The sequence below is a fragment of the Hemitrygon akajei genome, unplaced genomic scaffold (genome assembly GCF_048418815.1).
Source record: "Hemitrygon akajei unplaced genomic scaffold, sHemAka1.3 Scf000041, whole genome shotgun sequence".
NCBI classification, from domain to species: Eukaryota; Metazoa; Chordata; class Chondrichthyes; order Myliobatiformes; family Dasyatidae; genus Hemitrygon; species Hemitrygon akajei.
Window position 1 is genome coordinate 7,476,775 of NW_027331927.1, and position 26,652 is coordinate 7,503,426.

At 56.6% G+C, this 26,652-nt stretch overlaps 1 protein-coding gene across 1 annotated transcript in view; it reads left to right on the forward strand.

The window, feature by feature from the left end:
- Window positions 1–26,652, forward strand: part of LOC140720321 (NACHT, LRR and PYD domains-containing protein 3-like) — a 77,540-nt gene that overhangs the window by 4,438 nt on the left and 46,450 nt on the right. The gene's annotated exons all lie outside the window — the stretch shown is intronic.

Here is a 26,652-nt window from a genome sequence, read left to right on the forward strand (position 1 = left end):
TCCCTCCGGTAATAGACATTTCAACCGCGGGAAACCGATTATCTCTGTCCACTCTATCTATGCCTCTCGTAATCTTGTCATCCTGTGTCAGAGCTCCCCTCGGCCTCCGATGATCCAGAGCAAACAATCTAATTTCATCCAGCCTCTCATGATAGCACATACCCTCTAAACCAGGCAGCATCCTGGTAAACCTCTTCTGCTCCCTCTCTAAAGCCTCAACATCCCTCCGGTAATGGGGCGATCGGAACGGTACGCAATGGCCCAGATGTGGCTGAAGCGGAGTTCAAAAGGTTGAAACTTGACCTCTGTTTCCATCAACGGTTGTAATTTTTGTCGGGCGGTTCAGTTGTTGAGACACGAGGATCTGACCAGGTAAATACTGGCACTGTGACAGAGAACACAGTGAGACACAGGGAAACGTGTTTGCTAGAGGACGAGTTTTCACAGGACATTTTGAGGAAAGAGGCAGAGAGCTGGCGAGTTTGAGGAAAGTGGTCACACCGCGCTGGGGCCTGCAACTACAGATCCCCACTGGAATCTGAGTGGAGAAGGGGGCGATCTGGAGAATGGAAAAAAAACTTATATTTCTTAACAGCAAATAGTCAAAACCTTCTCTTGCCAACCACTGCCCCCTCCTGAACAGCCTGATCGTTAACCATTTTCTAAACTTCCCCAGGTCCCGCAGATTATCTTTTCTTAGAGTTGGGCATCCACTGAAGTTCCAGTCACAGAATAGTAATAATAGCATCACTTTAATTAGAAGAGCAGGTAACATCCCAACTGGTCTGTTCAACCACAGAGCACCTCTTACCAGAAATATAAGGAATCTTGTCCAGAACCCTGGTTCAGTCTCTCTCATTTACAACAGCAAATCCCAAAGATGATAATTTAAATATGGGACCAGAGATAGACGAATCTGGAAGTTTACAAACTACTCACGTTTCTGGGGCCTCTGTAAATATTGCTCCAGTCCACACCCGGTCAATGAAATCCCTCAGTGTCCCTGACCACGGGTTTAGTAAATCGCTACAAGCTTGTTCATCATTGTCCTTCATCCTGTTTGCAAAGGGAACAGACACGACAGTGACATTCCCACACCCATTTCTGAATATAAACAGATACAGTCCCTGATTATTGAAGAACATCATTTCTGCCACTGTCACATTCTCTAAAGTGAATATGTCCAGGATCAGTGTTTTCCTAAGCTCCCTATCACAGCCGAACACATTGAATAGAGAACCCACACACCCCTGACAGGATCCTGTCGCACTGTGAGACACCACACAACTCGGGCAGTGTCCTAACACACGGTGAGATGCCAGACATGCCTGGCAGTGTCCTGACACACTGTGAGACCACACACAAATCTGAGAGGCTCCTGAAACACGTTGAGACCCAACACACCCATGACAGGGTCCTGACACTCTGTGAGACCCCACACACCCCTGACAGGGTCCTGACACTCTGTGAAACCCCACACACCCATGACAGGGTCCTGATAGACTGTGAGACCCCACACATCATTGACAGCATCCTGACACACTGTGAGATCCCAGACACCCCTGACAGGGTAAGATACACTGTAAGATCCCACACACTCTGACAGGGTGTTGAAACACTGTGAGACCACTCACACCACGGCAGCTTCCTAACGCACAGGGAGACGCCACACAATGATGGCAGGGTCCCGACTCACTGTCAACCCCCACACACTGTGAGATCCCACACGTCCATGACAGAGTCCTGACACAATGTGAGATCCCACACGTCCATGACAGGGTCCTGACACAATGTGAGAACCCACACACTCCTGACAGGGTCCTGGCACACTGTGAGACCCAACACACCCATGACAGGGTCCTGACACTCTGTGAGACCCCACACACCCCTGCCAGGGTCCTGACACTCTGTGAAACCCCACACACCCATGACAGGGTCCTGATAGACTGTGAGACCCCACACATCATTGACAGCATCCTGACACACTGTGAGATCCCAGACACCCCTGACAGGGTAAGATACACTGTAAGATCCCACACACTCTGACAGGGTGTTGAAACACTGTGAGACCACTCACACCACGGCAGCTTCCTAACGCACAGGGAGACGCCACACAATGATGGCAGGGTCCCGACTCACTGTCAACCCCCACACACTGTGAGATCCCACACGTCCATGACAGAGTCCTGACACAATGTGAGATCCCACACGTCCATGACAGGGTCCTGACACAATGTGAGAACCCACACACTCCTGACAGGGTCCCGGCACACTGTGAGACCCAACACACCCATGACAGGGTCCTGACACTCTGTGAGACCCCACACACCCCTGCCAGGGTCCTGACACTCTGTGAAACCCCACACACCCATGACAGGGTCCTGATAGACTGTGAGACCCCACACATCATTGACAGCATCCTGACACACTGTGAGATCCCAGACACCCCTGACAGGGTAAGATACACTGTAAGATCCCACACACTCTGACAGGGTGTTGAAACACTGTGAGACCACTCACACCACGGCAGCTTCCTAACGCACAGGGAGACGCCACACAATGATGGCAGGGTCCCGACTCAATGTCAACCCCCACACACTGTGAGATCCCACACGTCCATGACAGAGTCCTGACACAATGTGAGATCCCACACGTCCATGACAGGGTCCTGACACAATGTGAGAACCCACACACTCCTGACAGGGTCCTGACACAATGTGAGAACCCACACACCCCTGACAGGGTCCTGACACAATGTGAGAACCCACACACTCCTGACAGGGTCCTGACACACTGTGAGACCCCACATGTCCATGACAGAGTCCTGACACAATGTGAGAACCCACACACCCCTGACAGGGTCCTGACACACTGTGAGACCCCACACATCCCTGACAGGGTCCTGACACACTGTTAGACACCACACACCCCTGACAGGGTCCTGGCACACTGTGAGACACCACACACTCCTGACAGGGTCCTGACACACTGTGAGACACCACACACCCCTGATAGGGACCTGACACACTGTGAGAACCCAAACACACCTGACAGGGTCCTGACACACAGTGAGACCCCACACACTCCTGACAGGGTCCTGACACACTGTGAGACACCACACACCCCTGACAGGGTCCTGGCACACTGTGAGACACCACACACTCCTGACAGGGTCCTGACACACTGTGAAACCCCACACACCCCTGACAGGGACCTGACACACTGTGAGAACCCAAACACACCTGACAGGGTCCTGACACACTGTGAAACCCCACGCACCCCTGACAGGGACCTGACACACTGTGAGAACCCAAACACACCTGACAGGGTCCTGACACACTGTGAGATCCCACACGTCCATGACAGAATCCTGACACACTGTGAGACCCCACACACCCGTGACAGGGTCTGATACACTGTGAGACACGACACACGCCTGACAGGGTCCTGACACACTGTGAGACCCCACATACTCCTGACAGGGTCCTGACACACTGTGAGATCCCAGACACCCCTGACAGGGTAAGATACACTGTAAGACCCCACACACCCCTGACAGGGTGTTGACACACTGTGAGACCACTCACACCACGGCAGCTTCCTAACGCACAGGGAGACGCCACAGAACGATGGCAGGGTCCCGACACACTGTCAACCCCCACACACTGTGAGATCCCACACGTCCATGACAGAGTACTGACACAATGTGAGATCCCACAAGTCCATGACAGAATCCTGACACACTGGGAGACCCCACACACTCCTGACAGGGTCCTGACACACTGTGAGATCCCAGACACCCCTGACAGGGTAAGATACACTGTAAGACCCCACACACTCTGACAGGGTGTTGACACACATTGAGACCACTCACACCACGGCAGCTTCCTAACGCACGGGGAGACGCCACACAACGATGGCAGGGTCCCGACACACTGTCAGCCCCCACACACTGTGAGATCCCACACGTCCATGACAGGGTCCTGACACACTGTGAGACCCCACACACTCCTGACAGGGTCCTGACACAATGTGAGATCCCACACACCCCTGACAGAGTCCTGACACACTGTGAGTCCCCACACAACCCTGACAGGGTCTGATACACTGTGAGACACCACACACCCCTGACAGGGTCCTGACACAATGTGAGACACCACACACCCCTGACAGGGTCCTGACACAATGTGAGACACCACACATCCCTGACAGTGTCCTAACACACTGTGAGACCCCACACACCCCTGACAGGTTCCTGACACACTGTGAGACCCCACACATCCTTGACAGGTCCTGACACACTGTGAGTCCCCACACATCCCTGACAGGGTCCTGACACACTGTGAGACACCACACATCCCTGGCAGGGTCCTGACACACTGTGAGTCCCCACACACCCCTGACAGGGACCTGACACACTGTGAGACACCACACCCCCCTGACAGGGTCCTGAGACACTGTGAGACACCACACACCCCTGACAGGGTCCTGGCACACGGTGAGACACCACATACCCCTGACAGGGTCCTGACATACTGTGAGACCCCACACATCCCTGACAGGGTCCTGACACACTGTGAGACACCACACACCCCTGACAGGGCCCTGGCACACGGTGAGACACCACACACCCCTGACAGGGTCCTGACACACTGTGAGACACCACACACCCCTGACAGGGTCCTGGCACACGGTGAGACACCACACACCCCTGACAGGGTCCTGAAACACTGTGAGACCCCACACACCCCTGACAGGGTCCTGGTACACGGTGAGACACCACACACCCCTGACAGGGTCCTGACACACTGTGAGACCCCACACATCCCTGACAGGGTCCTGACACACTGTGAGACACCACACACCCCTGACAGGGCCCTGGCACACGGTGAGACACCACACACCCCTGACAGGGTCCTGACACACTGTGAGACAATACACACCCCTGACAGGGTCCTGGCACACGGTGAGACACCACACACCCCTGACAGGGTCCTGACACACTGTGAGACCCCACACACTCCTGACAGGGTCCTGTCACAATGTGAGATCCCACACACCCCTGTCAGAGTCCTGACACAATGTGAGAACCCACACAACTCTGACAGTCCTGACACAATGTGAGAACCCACACAACCCTGACAGGGTCTGATACACTGTGAGACCCCACACACCGGTGACAGGGTCCTGACACACTGTGAGACCCTACACATCCCTGGCAGGGCCCTGACACACTGTGAGACCCCACACACCCCTGACAGGTTCCTGACACACTGTGAGACCCCACACATCCCTGACAGGGTCCTGACACACTGTGAGATCCCACACATCCCTGACAGGTTCCTGACACACTGTGAGTCCCCACACATCCCTGGCAGGGTCCTGACACACTGTGAGACACCACACATCCCTGGCAGGGTCCTGACACACTGTGAGACACCACACACCCCTGGAAGGGTCCTGACACACTGTGACACCCCACACATCCCTGACAGGGTCCTGACACACTGTGAGACACCACACATCCCTGACAGGGTCCTGACACATTGTGAGACACCGCACACCCCTGATAGGGTCCTGGCACACTGTGAGACACCACACATCCCTGACAGGGTCCTGACACACTGTTAGACACCACACACCCCTGACAGGTTCCTGGCACACTGTGAGACACCACACATCCCTGACAGGGTCCTGACACATTGTGAGACACCACACACCCCTGACAGGGTCCTGGCACACTGTGAGACACCACACATCCCTGACAGGGTCCTGACACACTGTAAGACACCACACACCCCTGACAGGGTCCTGGCACACTGTGAGACACCACACATCCCTGACAGGATCCTGACAAACGATGAGACACCACACACCCCTGACAGGGTCCTGACACACTGTGAGACACCACACACCCCTGACAGGGTCCTGGCACACTGTGAGACACCACATACCCCTGACAGGGTCCTGACACACTGTGAGACACCACACACCCCTGACAGGGACCAGACACACTGTGAGAACCCAAACACACCTGACAGGGTCCTGATACACTGGGAGAGGGCACACATCCCTGACATGGTCCTGACACACATTGTGACCCCACACAACCCTGACAGGGTCCTGATACACTGTGAAACCCCACACACCCCTGACAGGTTCCTGACACACTGTGAGATCCCACACACCCCTGACAGTGTCCTGACACACAGTGAGACCCCACACACACCTGACAGGGTCCTGATACACTGGGAGAGGGCACACATCCCTGACATGGTCCTGACACACATTGTGACCCCACACACCCCTGACAGGGTCCTGATACACTGTGAAACCCCACACACCCCTGACAGGTTCCTGACAAACTGTGAGATCCCTCACACCCCTGACAGTGTCCTGACACACAGTGAGACCCCACACACACCTGACAGGGTCCTGACACACTGTTAGACACATCACACCCCTGACAGGGTCCTGACACACTGTGAGACACCACACACCCCTGACAGGGACCTGACACACTGTGAGAACCCAAACACACCTGACAGGGTCCTGACACACTGTGAGATCCCACACACCCCTGACAGTGTCCCGACACACAGTGAGACCCCACACACACCTGACAGGGTCCTGACAAACGATGAGACACCACACACCCCTGACAGGGTCCTGACACACTGTGAGACACCACACACCCCTGACAGGGTCCTGGCACACTGTGAGACACCACATACCCCTGACAGGGTCCTGACACACTGTGAGACACCACACACCCCTGACAGGATCCTGGCACACTGTGAGACACCACATACCCCTGACAGGGTCCTGACACACTGTGAGACACCACACACCCCTGACAGGGACCTGACACACTGTGAGAACCCAAACACACCTGACAGGGTCCTGATACACTGGGAGAGGGCACACACCCCTGATAGGTTCCTGACACACATTGTGACCCCACACACCCCTGACACGGTCCTGATACACTGTGAAACCCCACACACCCCTGACAGGGTCCTGACACACTGTAAGACGCCACACACCCCTGACAGGGTCCTGGCACACTGTGAGACACCACACATCCCTGACAGGGTCCTGACACACGATGAGACACCACACAACCCTGACAGGGTCCTGACACACTGTGAGACACCACACACCACTGACAGGGTCCTGGCACACTGTGATGCCCCACAAACTCATTTTAGGTTACTGACACACTGCGAGACCCCACTCATCCCTGACAGGGTCCTGGCACACTGTGAGATCCCACACACCCCTGACAGGGTCCTGACACACAGTGAGACCCCACACACACCTGACAGGGTACTGACACACTGTGGGACCCCACACACCCCTGACAGGGTCCTGGCACACTGTGAGACACCACATACCCCTGACAGGGTCCTGACACACTGTGAGACACCACACACCCCTGACAGGGACCTGACACACTGTGAGAACCCAAACACACCTGACAGGATCCTGATACACTGGGAGAGGGCAGACACCCCTGACAGGTTCCTGACACACTGTGAGATCCCACACACCCCTGACAGTGTCCTGACACACAGTGAGACCCCACACACACCTGACAGGGTCCTGATACACTGGGAGAGGGCACACATCCCTGACATGGTCCTGACACACATTGTGACCCCACACACCCCTGACAGGGTCCTGATACACTGTGAAACCCCACACACCCCTGACAGGTTCCTGACACACTGTGAGATCCCACACACCCCTGACAGTGTCCTGACACACAGTGAGACCCCACACACACCTGACAGGGTCCTGAAACACGATGAGACACCACACACCCCTGACAGGGTCCTGACACACTGTGAGACACCACACACCCCTGACAGGTAGCTGACACACTGTGAGAACCCAAACACACCTGACAGGGTCCTGATACACTGGGAGAGGGCACACATCCCTGACATGGTCCTGACACACATTGTGACCCCACACACCCCTGACAGGGTCCTGATACACTGTGAAACCCCACACACCCCTGACAGGTTCATGACACACTGTGAGATCCCACACACCCCTGACAGTGTCCTGACACACAGTGAGACCCCACACACACCTGACAGGGTCCTGACACACGCTGAGACACCACACACCCCTGACAGGGTCCTGACACACTGTGAGACACCACACACCCCTGATAGGGTCCTGGCACACTGTGAGACACCACATACTCCTGACAGGGTCCTGACACACTGTGAGACACCACACACCCCTGACAGGGTCCTGGCACACTGTGAGACACCACATACCCCTGACAGAGTCCTGACACACTGTGAGACACCACACACGCCTGACAGGGACCTGACACACTGTGAGAACCCAAACACACCTGACAGGTTCCTGATACACTGGGAGAGGGCACACACCCCTGACAGATTCCTGACACACATTGTGACCCCACACACCCCTGACAGGGTCCTGATACACTGTGAAACCCCACACACCCCTGACAGGGTCCTGACACACTGTAAGACACCACACACCCCTGACAGGGTCCTGGCACACTGTGAGACACCACACATCCCTGACAGGGTCCTGACACACGATGAGACACCACACACCCCTGACAGGGTCCTGGCACACTGTGAGACACCACACATCCCTGACAGGGTCCTGACACACGATGAGACACCACACACACCTGACAGGGTCCTGACACACTGTGAGACACCACACACCCCTGACAGGGTCCTGGCACACTGTGAGACACCACATACCCCTGACAGGGTCCTGACACACTGTGAGACACCACACACCCCTGACAGGGACCTGACACACTGTGAGAACCCAAACACACCTGACAGGGTCCTGATACACTGGGAGAGGGCACACACCCCTGACAGGTTCCTGACACACTGTGAGATCCCACACACCCCTGACAGTGTCCTGACACACAGTGAGACCCCACACACACCTGACAGGGTCCTGACACACTGTGAGATCCCACACACCCCTGACAGGGTCCTGACACACAGTGAGACCCCACACACTCCTGACAGGGTCCTGACACACTGTGAGATCCCACACATCCATGACAGAGTCCTGACGCACGGTGAGACCCCACACACCCGTGACAGGGTCTGATACACTGTGAGACACGACACACCACTGACAGGTTCCTGACACACTGTGAGACACCACACATCCCTGTCAGGGTCCTGATACACTGTGTGACCCCACGCACACCTGACAGGGTCCGGACACACTGTGATGACCCACAAACTCATTTTAGGTTACTGACACACTGCGAGACCCCACTCATCCCTGACAGGGTCCTGACACACTGTAAGACACCACACACCCCTGACAGGGTCCTGACACACTGTGAGACCCCACACACTCCTGACAGGGTCCTGACACACTGTAAGACACCACACACCCCTGACAGGTTCCTGGCACACTGTGAGACACCACACATCCCTGACAGGGTCCTGACACACGATGAGACACCACACACCCCTGACAGGGTCCTGACACACTGTGAGACACCACACACCCCTGACAGGGTCCTGGCACACTGTGAGACACCACATACCCCTGACAGGGTCCTGACACACTGTGAGACACCACACACCCCTGACAGGGACCTGACACACTGTGAGAACCCAAACACACCTGACAGGGTCCTGATACACTGGGAGAGGGCACACACCCCTGACAGGTTCCTGACACACTGTGAGATCCCACACACCCCTGACAGTGTCCTGACACACAGTGAGACCCCACACACACCTGACAGGGTCCTGACACACTGTGAGATCCCACACACCCCTGACAGGGTCCTGACACACAGTGAGACCCCACACACTCCTGACAGGGTCCTGACACACGGTGAGACCCCACACACCCGTGACAGGGTCTGATACACTGTGAGACACGACACACCACTGACAGGTTCCTGACACACTGTGAGACACCACACATCCCTGTCAGGGTCCTGATACACTGTGTGACCCCACGCACACCTGAAAGGGTCCTGACACACTGTGATGCCCCACAAACTCATTTTAGGTTACTGACACACTGCGAGACCCCACTCATCCCTGACAGGGTCCTGACACACTGTGAGACCCCACACACTCCTGACAGGGTCCTGACATACTGTGAGACACCACAAACCCCTGCATGGGTCCTGGCACACTGTGAGACCCCACACACCCCTGACAGGGTCCTGACACACTGTGAGACCCCACACACTCCTGACAGGGTCCTGACACACTGTGAGACCCCATATACTCCTGACAGGGTCCTGGCACACTGTGAGACCCCACACACCCCTGACAGGGTCCTGACACACTGTGAGACACCACACACCCCTGACAGGGACCTGACACACTGTGAGACACCACATACCCGTGACAGGGTCCTGACACACTGTGAGACACCACAAACATCTGACAGGGTCCTGACACAGTGTGAGATCCAACACACCCCTGACAGTGTCTGACACACTGTGACACCCCACACACCCCTGACAGGGTCCTGACACACTGTGAGAACACACACCCGACAGGGTCCTGACACACGGTGAGACCCCACACACCCCTGACAGGGTCCTGATACACTGTGAGATCCCACAAACCCCTGACAGGGTCCTGATACACTGTGAGATCCCACACACCCCTGACAGGGTCCTGACTCACTGTGACACCCCACACACCCCTGACAGGGTCCTGACACACTGTGAGACACCACACACCCCTGACAGGGTAAGATACACTGTAAGACCCCACACACTCTGACAGGGTGTTGACACACTGTGAGACCACTCACACCACGGCAGCTTCCTAACGCACAGGGAGACGCCACAGAACGATGGCAGGGTCCCGACACACTGTCAACACCCACACACTGTGAGATCCTACACGTCCATGAGAGTCCTGACACAATGTGAGATCCCACACGTCCATGACAGAGTCCTGACACACTGTGAGACTCCCCACATCCCTGACAGGGTCCTGACACACTGTGAGACCCCACACACTCCTGACAGGGTCCTGACATAATGTGAGGCCCCACACACCTCTGACAGGGTCCTGACACACTGTGAGACCCCACAAACTCATTTTAGGTTCCTGACACACTGTGAGATCCCACACACCCGTGACAGGATCCTGACACACTGCGAGATCCCACACATCCCTGTCAGGGTCCTGATACACTGTGAAACCCCACACACCCCTGACAGGTTCCTGACACACTGTGAGATCCCACACACCCCTGACAGTGTCCTGACACACAGTGAGACCCCACACACACCTGACAGGGTCCTGATACACTGGGAGAGGGCACACATCCCTGACATGGTCCTGACACACATTGTGACCCCACACACCCCTGACAGGGTCCTGATACACTGTGAAACCCCACACACCCCTGACAGGTTCCTGACAAACTGTGAGATCCCTCACACCCCTGACAGTGTCCTGACACACAGTGAGACCCCACACACACCTGACAGGGTCCTGACACACTGTTAGACACATCACACCCCTGACAGGGTCCTGACACACTGTGAGACACCACACACCCCTGACAGGGACCTGACACACTGTGAGAACCCAAACACACCTGACAGGGTCCTGACACACTGTGAGATCCCACACACCCCTGACAGTGTCCCGACACACAGTGAGACCCCACACACACCTGACAGGGTCCTGACAAACGATGAGACACCACACACCCCTGACAGGGTCCTGACACACTGTGAGACACCACACACCCCTGACAGGGTCCTGGCACACTGTGAGACACCACATACCCCTGACAGGGTCCTGACACACTGTGAGACACCACACACCCCTGACAGGATCCTGGCACACTGTGAGACACCACATACCCCTGACAGGGTCCTGACACACTGTGAGACACCACACACCCCTGACAGGGACCTGACACACTGTGAGAACCCAAACACACCTGACAGGGTCCTGATACACTGGAGAGGGCACACACCCCTGATAGGTTCCTGACACACATTGTGACCCCACACACCCCTGACACGGTCCTGATACACTGTGAAACCCCACACACCCCTGACAGGGTCCTGACACACTGTAAGACGCCACACACCCCTGACAGGGTCCTGGCACACTGTGAGACACCACACATCCCTGACAGGGTCCTGACACACGATGAGACACCACACAACCCTGACAGGGTCCTGACACACTGTGAGACACCACACACCACTGACAGGGTCCTGGCACACTGTGATGCCCCACAAACTCATTTTAGGTTACTGACACACTGCGAGACCCCACTCATCCCTGACAGGGTCCTGGCACACTGTGAGATCCCACACACCCCTGACAGGGTCCTGACACACAGTGAGACCCCACACACACCTGACAGGGTACTGACACACTGTGGGACCCCACACACCCCTGACAGGGTCCTGGCACACTGTGAGACACCACATACCCCTGACAGGGTCCTGACACACTGTGAGACACCACACACCCCTGACAGGGACCTGACACACTGTGAGAACCCAAACACACCTGACAGGGTCCTGATACACTGGGAGAGGGCAGACACCCCTGACAGGTTCCTGACACACTGTGAGATCCCACACACCCCTGACAGTGTCCTGACACACAGTGAGACCCCACACACACCTGACAGGGTCCTGATACACTGGGAGAGGGCACACATCCCTGACATGGTCCTGACACACATTGTGACCCCACACACCCCTGACAGGGTCCTGATACACTGTGAAACCCCACACACCCCTGACAGGTTCCTGACACACTGTGAGATCCCACACACCCCTGACAGTGTCCTGACACACAGTGAGACCCCACACACACCTGACAGGGTCCTGAAACACGATGAGACACCACACACCCCTGACAGGGTCCTGACACACTGTGAGACACCACACACCCCTGACAGGGAGCTGACACACTGTGAGAACCCAAACACACCTGACAGGGTCCTGATACACTGGGAGAGGGCACACATCCCTGACATGGTCCTGACACACATTGTGACCCCACACACCCCTGACAGGGTCCTGATACACTGTGAAACCCCACACACCCCTGACAGGTTCATGACACACTGTGAGATCCCACACACCCCTGACAGTGTCCTGACACACAGTGAGACCCCACACACACCTGACAGGGTCCTGACACACGCTGAGACACCACACACCCCTGACAGGGTCCTGACACACTGTGAGACACCACACACCCCTGATAGGGTCCTGGCACACTGTGAGACACCACATACTCCTGACAGGGTCCTGACACACTGTGAGACACCACACACCCCTGACAGGGTCCTGGCACACTGTGAGACACCACATACCCCTGACAGAGTCCTGACACACTGTGAGACACCACACACCCCTGACAGGGACCTGACACACTGTGAGAACCCAAACACACCTGACAGGTTCCTGATACACTGGGAGAGGGCACACACCCCTGACAGATTCCTGACACACATTGTGACCCCACACACCCCTGACAGGGTCCTGATACACTGTGAAACCCCACACACCCCTGACAGGGTCCTGACACACTGTAAGACACCACACACCCCTGACAGGGTCCTGGCACACTGTGAGACACCACACATCCCTGACAGGGTCCTGACACACGATGAGACACCACACACCCCTGACAGGGTCCTGGCACACTGTGAGACACCACACATCCCTGACAGGGTCCTGACACACGATGAGACACCACACACACCTGACAGGGTCCTGACACACTGTGAGACACCACACACCCCTGACAGGGTCCTGGCACACTGTGAGACACCACATACCCCTGACAGGGTCCTGACACACTGTGAGACACCACACACCCCTGACAGGGACCTGACACACTGTGAGAACCCAAACACACCTGACAGGGTCCTGATACACTGGGAGAGGGCACACACCCCTGACAGGTTCCTGACACACTGTGAGATCCCACACACCCCTGACAGTGTCCTGACACACAGTGAGACCCCACACACACCTGACAGGGTCCTGACACACTGTGAGATCCCACACACCCCTGACAGGGTCCTGACACACAGTGAGACCCCACACACTCCTGACAGGGTCCTGACACACTGTGAGATCCCACACATCCATGACAGAGTCCTGACGCACGGTGAGACCCCACACACCCGTGACAGGGTCTGATACACTGTGAGACACGACACACCACTGACAGGTTCCTGACACACTGTGAGACACCACACATCCCTGTCAGGGTCCTGATACACTGTGTGACCCCACGCACACCTGACAGGGTCCGGACACACTGTGATGACCCACAAATTCATTTTAGGTTACTGACACACTGCGAGACCCCACTCATCCCTGACAGGGTCCTGACACACTGTAAGACACCACACACCCCTGACAGGGTCCTGACACACTGTGAGACCCCACACACCCCTGACAGGGTCCTGACACACTGTGAGACCCCACACACTCCTGACAGGGTCCTGACACACTGTAAGACACCACACACCCCTGACAGGTTCCTGGCACACTGTGAGACACCACACATCCCTGACAGGGTCCTGACACACGATGAGACACCACACACCCCTGACAGGGTCCTGACACACTGTGAGACACCACACACCCCTGACAGGGTCCTGGCACACTGTGAGACACCACATACCCCTGACAGGGTCCTGACACACTGTGAGACACCACACACCCCTGAAGGGACCTGACACACTGTGAGAACCCAAACACACCTGACAGGGTCCTGATACACTGGGAGAGGGCACACACCCCTGACAGGTTCCTGACACACTGTGAGATCCCACACACCCCTGACAGTGTCCTGACACACAGTGAGACCCCACACACACCTGACAGGGTCCTGACACACTGTGAGATCCCACACACCCCTGACAGGGTCCTGACACACAGTGAGACCCCACACACTCCTGACAGGGTCCTGACACACGGTGAGACCCCACACACCCGTGACAGGGTCTGATACACTGTGAGACACGACACACCACTGACAGGTTCCTGACACACTGTGAGACACCACACATCCCTGTCAGGGTCCTGATACACTGTGTGACCCCACGCACACCTGAAAGGGTCCTGACACACTGTGATGCCCAACAAACTCATTTTAGGTTACTGACACACTGCGAGACCCCACTCATCCCTGACAGGGTCCTGACACACTGTGAGACCCCACACACTCCTGACAGGGTCCTGACATACTGTGAGACACCACAAACCCCTGCATGGGTCCTGGCACACTGTGAGACCCCACACACCCCTGACAGGGTCCCTGACACACTGTGAGACCCCACACACTCCTGACAGGGTCCTGACACACTGTGAGACCCCATATACTCCTGACAGGGTCCTGGCACACTGTGAGACCCCACACACCCCTGACAGGGTCCTGACACACTGTGAGACACCACACACCCCTGACAGGGACCTGACACACTGTGAGACACCACATACCCGTGACAGGGTCCTGACACACTGTGAGACACCACAAACATCTGACAGGGTCCTGACACAGTGTGAGATCCAACACACCCCTGACAGTGTCTGACACACTGTGACACCCCACACACCCCTGACAGGGTCCTGACACACTGTGAGAACACACACCCGACAGGGTCCTGACACACGGTGAGACCCCACACACCCCTGACAGGGTCCTGATACACTGTGAGATCCCACAAACCCCTGACAGGGTCCTGATACACTGTGAGATCCCACACACCCCTGACAGGGTCCTGACTCACTGTGACACCCCACACACCCCTGACAGGGTCCTGACACACTGTGAGACACCACACACCCCTGACAGGGTAAGATACACTGTAAGACCCCACACACTCTGACAGGGTGTTGACACACTGTGAGACCACTCACACCACGCAGCTTCCTAACGCACAGGGAGACGCCACAGAACGATGGCAGGGTCCCGACACACTGTCAACACCCACACACTGTGAGATCCTACACGTCCATGAGAGTCCTGACACAATGTGAGATCCCACACGTCCATGACAGAGTCCTGACACACTGTGAGACTCCCCACATCCCTGACAGGGTCCTGACACACTGTGAGACCCCACACACTCCTGACAGGGTCCTGACATAATGTGAGGCCCCACACACCTCTGACAGGGTCCTGACACACTGTGAGACCCCACAAACTCATTTTAGGTTCCTGACACACTGTGAGATCCCACACACCCGTGACAGGATCCTGACACACTGCGAGATCCACACATCCCTGTCAGGGTCCTGATACACTGTGTGACCCACGCACACCTGACAGGGTGCTGACACACTGTGATGCCCCACAAACTCATTTTAGGTTCCTGAGACTCAGTGAGACCACACACACCTGACAGGGTCCTGACACACTGTGAGTCCCCACACACCCCTGTCAGGGTCCTGACACACAGTGAGACCCCACACACACCTGACAGGGTCCTGACGCACTGTGAGACTCCACACACCCATGTCAGGAGCCTGACACACTGTGAGACCCCACAAACGCATTTTAGGTTCCTGAGACACAGTGAGACCCACACACACCTGACAGGGTCCTGACACACTGTGAGACCCCACACATCCTTGACAGTGTCCTGACACACTGTGACACTGCACACAGCCCTGACAGGGTCCTGACACAGACTGAGACCACACACACTCCTGACAGGGTCCTGACACACTGTGAGACACCACACACCCCTGACAGGGTCCCGACACACTGTGAGGCGGCACACACTCCTGACAGGGTCCTGACATACTGTGAGGCCCCACACACCCCTGACAGGGTCCTGACACACTGTCAGAAACCACACAACCCTGACTGGATCCTGACACACTGTGAGACCCCACACACCCCTGACAGGGTCCTGACACAATGTGAGACCCCACACACCCCTGACAGGGTCGTGACACTCTGTGAGATCCCACACACCCCTGACAGGGTCCTGACATACTGTGAGGGCCCACACACCCCTGACAGGGTCCCTGACACACTGTGATGCCCCTCAAACTCATTTTAGGTTCTGACACACTGTGAGACTCCACACATCCCTGACAGGGTCCTGACACACTGTGAGACCACACACACTCCTGACAGGGTCCTGACATACTGTGAGGCCCCACACACCGCTGACAGGGTCCTGACACACTGTGAGACCCCACACACCCCTGACAGGGTCCTGACACACTGTGACGCCCCTCAAACTCATTTTAGGTTCCTGACACAGTGTGAGATCCAACACACCCCTGACAGTGTCTGACACAATGTGACACCCCACACACCCCTGACAGGGTCCTGACACACTGTGAGAACACACACCCGACAGGGTCCTGACACACAGTGAGACCCCACACACCCCTGACAGGGTCCTGATACACTGTGAGATCCCACAAACCCCTGACAGGGTCCTGATACACTGTGAGATCCCACACACCCCTGACAGGGTCCTGACTCACTGTGACACACCACACACCCCTGACAGGGTCCTGACACACTGTGAGACACCACACACCCCTGACAGGGTAAGATACACTGTAAGACCCCACACACTCTGACAGGGTGTTGACACACTGTGAGACCACTCACACCACGGCAGCTTCCTAACGCACAGGGAGACGCCACAGAACGATGGCAGGGTCCCGACACACTGTCAACACCCACACACTGTGAGATCCTACACGTCATGAGAGTCCTGACACAATGTGAGATCCCACACGTCCATGACAGAGTCCTGACACACTGTGAGACTCCACACATCCCTGACAGGGTCCTGACACACTGTGAGACCCCACACACTCCTGACAGGGTCCTGACATAATGTGAGGCCCCACACACCTCTGACAGGGTCCTGACACACTGTGAGACCCCACAAACTCATTTTAGGTTCCTGACACACTGTGAGACTCCACACACCCCTGACAGGGTCCTGACACACTGTGAGATCCCACACACCCGTGACAGGATCCTGACACACTGCGAGATCCCACAAATCCCTGTCAGGGTCCTGATACACTGTGTGACCCCACGCACACCTGACAAGGTGCTGACACACTGTGATGCCCCACAAACTCATTTTAGGTTCCTGAGACTCAGTGAGACCACACACACCTGACAGGGTCCTGACACACTGTGAGTCCCCACACACCCCTGTCAGGGTCCTGACACACAGTGAGACCCCACACACACCTGACAGGGTCCTGACGCACTGTGAGACTCCACACACCCATGTCAGGAGCCTGACACACTGTGAGACCCCACAAACGCATTTTAGGTTCCTGAGACACAGTGAGACCCCACACACACCTGACAGGGTCCTGACACACTGTGAGACCCCACACATCCTTGACAGTGTCCTGACACAACAGCCCTGACAGGGTCCTGACACAGACTGAGACCACACACACTCCTGACAGGGTCCTGACACACTGTGAGACACCACACACCCCTGACAGGGTCCCGACACACTGTGAGGCGGCACACACTCCTGACAGGGTCCTGACATACTGTGAGGCCCCACACACCCCTGACAGGGTCCTGACACACTGTCAGAAACCACACAACCCTGACTGGATCCTGACACACTGTGAGACCCCACACACCCCTGACAGGGTCCAGACACAATGTGAGACCCCACACACCCCTGACAGGGTCGTGACACTCTGTGAGATCCCACACACCCCTGACAGGGTCCTGACATACTGTGAGGGCCCACACACCCCTGACAGGGTCCTGACACACTGTGATGCCCCTCAAACTCATTTTAGGTTCCTGACACACTGTGAGACTCCACACATCCCTGACAGGGTCCTGACACACTGTGAGACCACACACACTCCTGACAGGGTCCTGACATACTGTGAGGCCCCACACACCGCTGACAGGGTCCTGACACACTGTGAGACCCCACACACCCCTGACAGGGTCCTGACACACTGTGACGCCCCTCAAACTCATTTTAGGTTCCTGACACACTGTGAGACTCCACACATCCCTGACAGGGTCCTGACACACTGTGAGGCCCCACACACTCCTGACAGGGTCCTGACATACTGTGAGGCCCCACACACCCCTGACAGGGTCCTGACACACTGTGAGACCCCACACACCCCTGTCAGGGTCCTGACACACTGTGAGACCACACATCCCTGTCAGGGTCCTGATAAACTGTGTGACCCCACACACCCCTGACAGGGTCCGGACCCACTGTGAGACACCACACAGCCCTGACAGGGTCCTGACACACTGTGAGACCCCACATACTCCTGACAGGGTCCTGACATACTGTGAGGCCCCACACACCCCTGACAGGGTCCTGACACACTGTGAGACCCCACACACCCCTATCAGGGTCCTGACACACTGTGAGACCACACATCCCTGTCAGGGTCCTGATACACTGTGATGCCACACAAACTCATATTAGGTTACTGACACACTGTGAGACCCCACACATCCCTGACAGGGTCCTGACACACTGTGACACCCCACACATCCCTGACAGGGTCCTGACACACTGTGAGACCCCACACATCCCTGTCAGGGTCCAGACACACTGTGAGACCCCACACACCCCTGACAGGGACCTGACACACTGTGAGAACCCAAACACACCTGACAGGGTCCTGATACACTGGGAGAGGGCACACACCCCTGACAGGTTCCTGACACACATTGTGACCCCACACACCCCTGACAGGGTCCTGATACACTGTGAAACCCCACACACCCCTGACAGGGTCCTGACACACTGTAAGACACCACACACCCCTGACAGGGTCCTGGCACACTGTGAGACACCACACATCCCTGACAGGGTCCTGACACACGATGAGACACCACACACCCCTGACAGGGTCCTGGCACACTGTGAGACACCACACATCCCTGACAGGGTCCTGACACACGATGAGACACCACACACACCTGACAGGGTCCTGACACACTGTGAGACACCACACACCCCTGACAGGGTCCTGGCACACTGTGAGACGCCACATACCCCTGACAGGGTCCTGACACACTGTGAGACACCACACACCCCTGACAGGGACCTGACACACTGTGAGAACCCAAACACACCTGACAGGGTCCTGATACACTGGGAGAGGGCACACACCCCTGACAGGTTCCTGACACACTGTGAGATCCCACACACCCCTGACAGTGTCCTGACACACAGTGAGACCCCACACACACCTGACAGGGTCCTGACACACTGTGAGATCCCACACACCCCTGACAGGGTCCTGACACACAGTGAGACCCCACACACTCCTGACAGGGTCCTGACACACTGTGAGATCCCACACATCCATGACAGAGTCCTGACGCACGGTGAGACCCCACACACCCGTGACAGGGTCTGATACACTGTGAGACACGACACACCACTGACAGGTTCCTGACACACTGTGAGACACCTCACATCCCTGTCAGGGTCCTGATACACTGTGTGACCCCACGCACACCTGACAGGGTCCGGACACACTGTGATGACCCACAAACTCATTTTAGGTTACTGACACACTGCGAGACCCCACTCATCCCTGACAGGGTCCTGACACACTGTAAGACACCACACACCCCTGACAGGGTCCTGACACACTGTGAGACCCCACACACCCCTGACAGGGTCCTGACACACTGTGAGACCCCACACACTCCTGACAGGGTCCTGACACACTGTAAGACACCACACCCCCTGACAGGTTCCTGGCACACTGTGAGACACCACACATCCCTGACAGGGTCCTGACACACGATGAGACACCACACACCCCTGACAGGGTCCTGACACACTGTGAGACACCACACACCCCTGACAGGGTCCTGGCACACTGTGAGACACCACATACCCCTGACAGGGTCCTGACACACTGTGAGACACCACACACCCCTGACAGGGACCTGACACACTGTGAGAACCCAAACACACCTGACAGGGTCCTGATACACTGGGAGAGGGCACACACCCCTGACAGGTTCCTGACACACTGTGAGATCCCACACACCCCTGACAGTGTCCTGACACACAGTGAGACCCCACACACACCTGACAGGGTCCTGACACACTGTGAGATCCCACACACCCCTGACAGGGTCCTGACACACAGTGAGACCCCACACACTCCTGCCAGGGTCCTGACACACGGTGAGACCCCACACACCCGTGACAGGGTCTGATACACTGTGAGACACGACACACCACTGACAGGTTCCTGACACACTGTGAGACACCACACATCCCTGTCAGGGTCCTGATACACTGTGTGACCCCACGCACACCTGACAGGGTCCTGACACACTGTGATGCCCCACAAACTCATTTTAGGTTACTGACACACTGCGAGACCCCACTCATCCTTGACAGGGTCCTGACACACTGTGAGACCCCACACACTCCTGACAGGGTCCTGACATACTGTGAGACACCACAAACCCCTGACAGGGTCCTGGCACACTGTGAGACCCCACACACCCCTGACAGGGTCCTGACACACTGTGAGACCCCACACACTCCTGACAGGGTCCTGACACACTGTGAGACCCCATATACTCCTGACAGGGTCCTGGCACACTGTGAGACCCCACACACCCCTGACAGGGTCCTGACACACTGTGAGACACCACACACCCCTGACAGGGACCTGACACACTGTGAGACACCACACACCCGTGACAGGGTCCTGACACACTGTGAGACACCACAAACATCTGACAGGGTCCTGACACAGTGTGAGATCCAACACACCCCTGACAGTGTCTGACACACTGTGACACCCCACACACCCCTGACAGGGTCCTGACACACTGTGAGAACACACACCCGACAGGGTCCTGACACACAGTGAGACCCCACACACCCCTGACAGGGTCCTGATACACTGTGAGATCCCACAAACCCCTGACAGGGTCCTGATACACTGTGAGATCCCACACACCCCTGACAGGGTCCTGACTCACTGTGACACCCCACACACCCCTGACAGGGTCCTGACACACTGTGAGACACCACACACCCCTGACAGGGTAAGATACACTGTAAGACCCCACACACTCTGACAGGGTGTTGACACACTGTGAGACCACTCGCACCACGGCAGCTTCCTAACGCACAGGGAGACGCCACAGAACGATGGCAGGGTCCCGACACACTGTCAACACCCACACACTGTGAGATCCCACACGTCCATGAGAGTCCTGACACAATGTGAGATCCCACACGTCCATGACAGAGTCCTGACACACTGTGAGACTCCACACATCCCTGACAGGGTCCTGACACACTGTGAGACCCCACACACTCCTGACAGGGTCCCGACATAATGTGAGGCCCCACACACCTCTGACAGGGTCCTGACACACTGTGAGACCCCACAAACTCATTTTAGGTTCCTGACACACTGTGAGACTCCCACACACCCCTGACAGGGTCCTGACACACTGTGAGATCCCACACACCCGTGACAGGATCCTGACACACTGCGAGATCCCACACATCCCTGTCAGGGTCCTGATACACTGTGTGACCCCACGCACACCTGACAGGGTGCTGACACACTGTGATGCCCCACAAACTCATTTTAGGTTCCTGAGACTCAGTGAGACCACACACACCTGACAGGGTCCTGACACACTGTGAGTCCCCACACACCCCTGTCAGGGTCCTGACACACAGTGAGACCCCACACACACCTGACAGGGTCCTGACGCACTGTGAGACTCCACACACCCATGTCAGGAGCCTGACACACTGTGAGACCCCACAAACGCATTTTAGGTTCCTGAGACACAGTGAGACCCCACACACACCTGACAGGGTCCTGACACACTGTGAGACCCCACACATCCTTGACAGTGTCCTGACACACTGTGACACTGCACACAGCCCTGACAGGGTCCTGACACAGACTGAGACCACACACACTCCTGACAGGGTCCTGACACACTGTGAGACACCACACACCCCTGACAGGGTCCCGACACACTGTGAGGCGGCACACACTCCTGACAGGGTCCTGACATACTGTGAGGCCCCACACACCCCTGACAGGGTCCTGACACACTGTCAGAAACCACACAACCCCGACTGGATCCTGACACACTGTGAGACCCCACACACCCCTGACAGGGTCCTGACACAATGTGAGACCCCACACACCCCTGACAGGGTCGTGACACTCTGTGAGATCCCACACACCCCTGACAGGGTCCTGACATACTGTGAGGGCCCACACACCCCTGACAGGGTCCTGACACACTGTGATGCCCCTCAAACTCATTTTAGGTTCCTGACACACTGTGAGACTCCACACATCCCTGACAGGGTCCTGACACACTGTGAGACCACACACACTCCTGACAGGGTCCTGACATACTGTGAGGCCCCACACACCGCTGACAGGGTCCTGACACACTGTGAGACTCCACACACCCATGTCAGGAGCCTGACACACTGTGAGACCCCACAAACGCATTTTAGGTTCCTGAGACACAGTGAGACCCCACACACACCTGACAGGGTCCTGACACACTGTGAGACCCCACACATCCTTGACAGTGTCCTGACACACTGTGACACTGCACACAGCCCTGACAGGGTCCTGACACAGACTGAGACCACACACACTCCTGACAGGGTCCTGACACACTGTGAGACACCACACACCCCTGACAGGGTCCCGACACACTGTGAGGCGGCACACACTCCTGACAGGGTCCTGACATACTGTGAGGCCCCACACACCCCTGACAGGGTCCTGACACACTGTCAGAAACCACACAACCCTGACTGGATCCTGACACACTGTGAGACCCCACACACCCCTGACAGGGTCCTGACACAATGTGAGACCCCACACACCCCTGACAGGGTCGTGACACTCTGTGAGATCCCACACACCCCTGACAGGGTCCTGACATACTGTGAGGGCCCACACACCCCTGACAGGGTCCTGACACACTGTGATGCCCCTCAAACTCATTTTAGGTTCCTGACACACTGTGAGACTCCACACATCCCTGACAGGGTCCTGACACACTGTGAGACCACACACACTCCTGACAGGGTCCTGACATACTGTGAGGCCCCACACACCGCTGACAGGGTCCTGACACACTGTGAGACCCCACACACCCCTGACAGGGTCCTGACACACTGTGACGCCCCTCAAACTCATTTTAGGTTCCTGACACACTGTGAGACTCCACACATCCCTGACAGGGTCCTGACACACTGTGAGGCCCCACACACTCCTGACAGGGTCCTGACATACTGTGAGGCCCCACACACCCCTGACAGGGTCCTGACACACTGTGAGACCCCACACACCCCTGTCAGGGTCCTGACACACTGTGAGACCACACATCCCTGTCAGGGTCCTGATAAACTGTGTGACCCCACACACCCCTGACAGGGTCCGGACCCACTGTGAGACACCACACAGCCCTGACAGGGTCCTGACACACTGTGAGACCCCTCAAACTCATTTTAGGTTACTGACACACTGTGAGACCCCACACATCCCTGACAGGGTCCTGACACACTGTGACACCCCCACACATCCCTGACAGGGTCCTGACACACTGTGAGACCCCACACATCCCTGTCAGGGTCCAGACACACTGTGAGACCCCACACACCCCGGACAGGGTCCTGACACACAGTGAGACACCACACACCCCTGACAGGGTCCTGACACACTGTCAGACCCCACACACCCCTGTCAGGGTCCTGACACACTGTGAGACCCCACACACCCCTGACAGGGTCCTGACACACTGTGAGACCCCACACACCCCTGTCAGGGTCCTGACACACTGTGAGACCCCACACACCCATGTCAGGAGCCTGACACACTGTGAGACCCCACAAACACATTTTAGGTTCCTGAGACACTGTGAGCCCCACACACACCTGACAGGGTCCTGACACAGTGTGAGACCCCACACACCCCTGTCAGGGTCCTGACACACTGTGAGACCACACAATCCCTGTCAGGGTCCTGATACACTGTGATGCCACACAAACTCATATTAGGTTACTGACACACTGTGAGACCCCACACATCCCTGACAGGGTCCTGACACCACTGTGACACCCCACACATCCCTGACAGGGTCCTGACACACTGTGAGACCCCACACATCCCTGTCAGGGTCCAGACACACTGTGAGACCCCACACACCCCGGACAGGGTCCTGACACACAGTGAGACACCACACACCCCTGACAGGGTCCTGACACACTGTCAGACCCCACACACCCCTGTCAGGGTCCTGACACACTGTGAGACCCCACACACCCCTGACAGGGTCCTGACACACTGTGAGACCCCACACACCCCTGTCAGGGTCCTGACACACTGTGAGACCCCACACACCCATGTCAGGAGCCTGACACACTGTGAGACCCCACAAACACATTTTAGGTTCCTGAGACACTGTGAGCCCCACACACAACCTGACAGGGTCCTGACACAGTGTGAGACCCCACACACCCCTGTCAGGGTCCTGACACACAGTGAGACCCCACACACACCTGACAGGGTCCTGACGCACTGGGAGACTCCACACAGCCATGTCAGGAGCCTGACACACTGTGAGACCCCACAAACACATTTTAGGTTCCTGAGACACAGTGAGACCCCACACACACCTGAGAGGGTCCTGACACAGTGTGAGACCCCACACACCCCTGTCAGGGTCCTGACACACAGTGAGACCCCACACACCCCTGAAAGGGTCCTGACAGTCTGTGAGTCCCCACACACACCTGACAGGGTCCTGACACACTGTGAGTCCCCACACACCCGACACGGTCCTGACACACTGTCAGACCTCACACACCACTGACAGAGTCCTGACACACTGTGAGACCCCTCACATCCCTGACAGGGTCCTGACACACTGTGAGACCCCACACAACCCTGACAGGGTCCTGACACACTGTCAGACCCCACACACCACTGACAGGGTCCTGACACACTGTGAGATCCCACACACCCCTGACAGGGTCCTGACGCACTGTGAGACTCTACACACCCATGTCAGGAGCCTGACACACTGTGAGACCCCACAAACTCATTTTATGTTCCTGAGACACAGTGAGACCCCACACACCCCTGACAGGGTCATGACACACTGTGAGAATCCACACATCCTTGACAGGATCCTGACACACTGTGAGACCCCACACACCCCTGACAGGGTCCTGACCCACTGTGAGTCTCCACACACCCCTGACAGGGTCCTGACACACTGTGAGACACCACACACACTTGACAGGGTCCTGACACACTGTGAGTCCCCACATACACCTGACAGGGTCCTGATACACTGTGAGAGGGCACACATCCCTGACATGGTCATGACACACTGTGAGATCCCACACACCCCTGACAGGGTCCTGACACACTGTGACACCCCACACACCCCTGACAGGGTCCTGACACACTGTGATGCCCCACAAACTCATTTTACGTTACTGACACACTGTGAGACCCCACACACTCCTGACAGGGTCCTGACACACTGTGAGACCCCACACACTCCTGACAGGGTCCTGACACACTGTGAGATCCCACACACC